General features: G+C 27.0%; 3 non-coding genes across 3 annotated transcripts; all 3 read left to right on the top strand.

Annotated features, from left to right (window-relative positions):
• Positions 1-1439: 1439 nt before the first annotated feature.
• Trnat-agu lies at positions 1440-1513 on the top strand. The gene has a single exon. It is a non-coding gene; the product is annotated as a tRNA-Thr (tRNA).
• Positions 1514-2130: 617 nt separating this feature from the next.
• On the top strand, positions 2131-2204 carry Trnat-agu. The gene has a single exon. It is a non-coding gene; the product is annotated as a tRNA-Thr (tRNA).
• Positions 2205-2672: 468 nt separating this feature from the next.
• Positions 2673-2746, top strand: Trnat-agu. The gene has a single exon. It is a non-coding gene; the product is annotated as a tRNA-Thr (tRNA).
• Positions 2747-3369: the final 623 nt, after the last annotated feature.

Here is a 3369-nt window from a genome sequence, read left to right as displayed (position 1 = left end):
TCTATTCAAAATTTCATTGTAATACGGTCTTCAATAGAAATTTCAGAATAATAAGTAACACAACATTTTTACTGAATCCAATTTATTGAAAGGCCGGCCACATTAATAACTGATATCTACAAATTTCTTTCAAATATATTTGAAGGGCTTATTGCAGTAACTCGGTATGCCAAAAAATAAAATGTTGAGTAAATCAACATTAAAGTTTAAAAAAATTCTCAAAAATAGGAATTTTTAAATTTGTACTTTAAACACGCTGAATAATCATATAGATCGATAGCTATCGGATGCCAATAGATGAAATTCATAAATACAGTGGAAACCACAGTTTTAGCAAAAACTTTTGGCTTATCAAGATACTGACTAAGAAAAATTGAATATATTTTATTTTCACAAACAAAGTTCTAGTACATTTTCATGTTCATGTTCTTGCTACAAAAAATATACAAAATTTATTTTCAATATGAAATATATATTTATATATTGTTATGTTTTAAGTAGTTACTTTTTCATCTGATAATAAATTTGTCTAAATATAGATAAATTATTCTGCAGTAAAAGGCAGGTCCTGTAATATTGTATAGGCAAAAAATATTTTAAGTAGAATGACAAAACACATTAGTTTGGGTTTTAAACTGAATATTCAGATAAAAATTTGAGATAATTTTGCGTTTATTCAGCACAGTAGATGTTCTGCTTCAAGATCCTCATTTTGAACATCTGAGCCAATTTCGATGCATGTTAGATTTAAGAAATTTTAATTCCATTGTTCAAAAATAGTTTCGATATGCACTTTATGTAACAGGAGTAATGCTTTTTTATAAGCTGATGATTGTGACATGTTTAATAAAGATTATTGAATATGATTGGATTTTCCAATCAGCAAGAACTTGGTAAGCAATATAATTACAAATGAAAATTATTTTATGCAGTAACATGGTAAGCCATTTTAATTTCAAAAAATTATATCTCTTGAGATTTTGACCAGAATATTTTTTCTAGTAGAATGATTGTTTTAGATTGTTTTATCACAACAAAATAAATAATTATCAATTCCGCTTTTATCTTCATCATTATAGAGGACTATGTATAATGAAATAAAAATTCATACAAATAGTTTAAAATGAATAAGAGGTATGAACCTTATATCGCCAATTTACCATAATGGAAGCATTTTTTAAATCCCTAAAAAAGACAATTTCTTTTCGTTAGTCAATACTTGTTACTTTGGCAATTATAGAAATAATTATCTGCTATAGACAACGACAAATCTAGCACACATTTGTCTTGCATCAAATTCAATGTTATTAGAATTGTAATTGCGTATCTTAATTTTTTTAATAATTAAAAATTATTAATTGATTTTATATGCTCCATATAAATAGAAATACTAAAACATTTTTCACAAACCGAAAACGATTTCACACTGAAGCATCTTAGGCGCCGTGGCTTAGTTGGTTAAAGCGCCTGTCTAGTAAACAGGAGATCGTGAGTTCGAATCTCGCCGGGGCCTATATCAGTAGTTCAACTTTTTTAATTTTTCAAAAATTTAATTTATTATCTAGGAGGTTATTTTTTTAAATAAATTATTTAGTTTTCCATATATAACGCACATTTTCTACAAGACTGTTAAATAAAAAATTCAGGTTTCTTCAACTGAAAAGGCTTTTAAACATACGTCCCATATAATTTTATCAGATTTTAAATACATATTAGTAAGAGTAAAAAATTAAAACTAATGTTTTCACAAATATTAGATAAATAAAAAATTAAATATCAATTTAGATACATATTGCTATGTTTAGAAACATATTATTACTATCTTAATCTGGGTTAATTTTTAAAATACCATGATTTCTTTAAAAGCTATTTAAAAAATAGTAAAAGATATTTTTAGTTATGTCAGTCTTGAAATATTTGAGAGATATATAAATAATATTATGTTTTTAAATTGTGAATAAACTTAACGAAATGCTTCCAAAGATACATACATAAGTAAAATTTATGTCAAGTTTAATTCATTAAATATTTGTTCAATATTAATAGTGAAATGAGTTTTGAGAGTTATAAATACATATGTATTCGAAGAGATCATTTTTAACCATATAAAATTGTAAAATGTACTATTGTGGCGCCGTGGCTTAGTTGGTTAAAGCGCCTGTCTAGTAAACAGGAGATCGTGAGTTCGGATCTCACCGGGGCCTTAAGTTGGTTTCAAGCGTTTATTTTTCTTTCAAACACTTGTTGAAATAAAGTCATTAGTGGTCGGGGAGGGTTTTCGTTTGTCCTTCGATTTTGTTGAGTAGGGGTGACAACACACCCAAAAATTTGAAATTTAAGGTATAATTAACTCGGAATATATCATCCCACTATTTGAAAGACCAATGTAATATCGGTTTGAATAATATGATGATCTAACTCGGGGAACAAAAATGCGTTTTATCAATTAACAAATTTGTTAGAGACATTTGTATCCTAAGGTAAATGTATAATATTGTTAATAGAATGTACATTGTACAAATGTAATTCTAAAAGTATATTATAAATTTAATTAAAGAATTCAAGTAAGATTCATATTTACATGATAACAGAACTTCAACTTGACAAAATTACTTAATATATCAGTTGCTCTGACGAATTAATCAGTATTCTATTTTAAAATATTTCAAGAAGGCGCCGTGGCTTAGTTGGTTAAAGCGCCTGTCTAGTAAACAGGAGATCGTGAGTTCGAATCTCGCCGGGGCCTTAAACATGTTGAATCTAATTTTTATTAGATACACTTAATATCCAATAATACCCAGCAAAAAAATTGATGTCATACTTTACAAATTACATCTTAATCACTTCTAAAAATGCGATTGCATATTATTCACTTGTATAAACCCAATATTTCCTTACTAATAAAAATCCAATTAAAAGTGGGAATAGAGATGTAAAAAAGTAATTAAAAATAATATATGTATGTATTTGAAGTATATCGACGTTTAGCGAAAAACCAGTGAAATTTACATAAGCGTGTCATTAAGAGAATGTTTTTTATTTTTGACATCCAAATATCGAATTTTTACTGCTTCTAAAAGTAAGATTAGATGTAGTTCAAAGTTTCCAAAAATAAACAACATTCCACCAATGACGCGCTTATATAAAATTCATAAGTTTTTCACCCGATTTTGAAGCACATCCGGTTACTAGTTGTGATGAAAATGAATACATCTTTTTCCACACTCAGGATATTGAACTAAATATGTACTATAAAATAATCAGTAGTTTAAGAAATCTTTGTATATCAAAAGCGATGAGATTTTTACATTATATTAGCTTCTTCCAAACTCATGATTCGGAAAATATGGAGTTAGAAATTTTTATAGA

Source organism: Lucilia cuprina, chromosome 6 (assembly GCF_022045245.1).
Source record: "Lucilia cuprina isolate Lc7/37 chromosome 6, ASM2204524v1, whole genome shotgun sequence".
In the NCBI taxonomy this organism is placed as follows: domain Eukaryota; kingdom Metazoa; phylum Arthropoda; class Insecta; order Diptera; family Calliphoridae; genus Lucilia; species Lucilia cuprina.
Note: the sequence above shows the minus strand (reverse complement) of the source record. Positions and strands in the feature narration are given on the sequence as shown.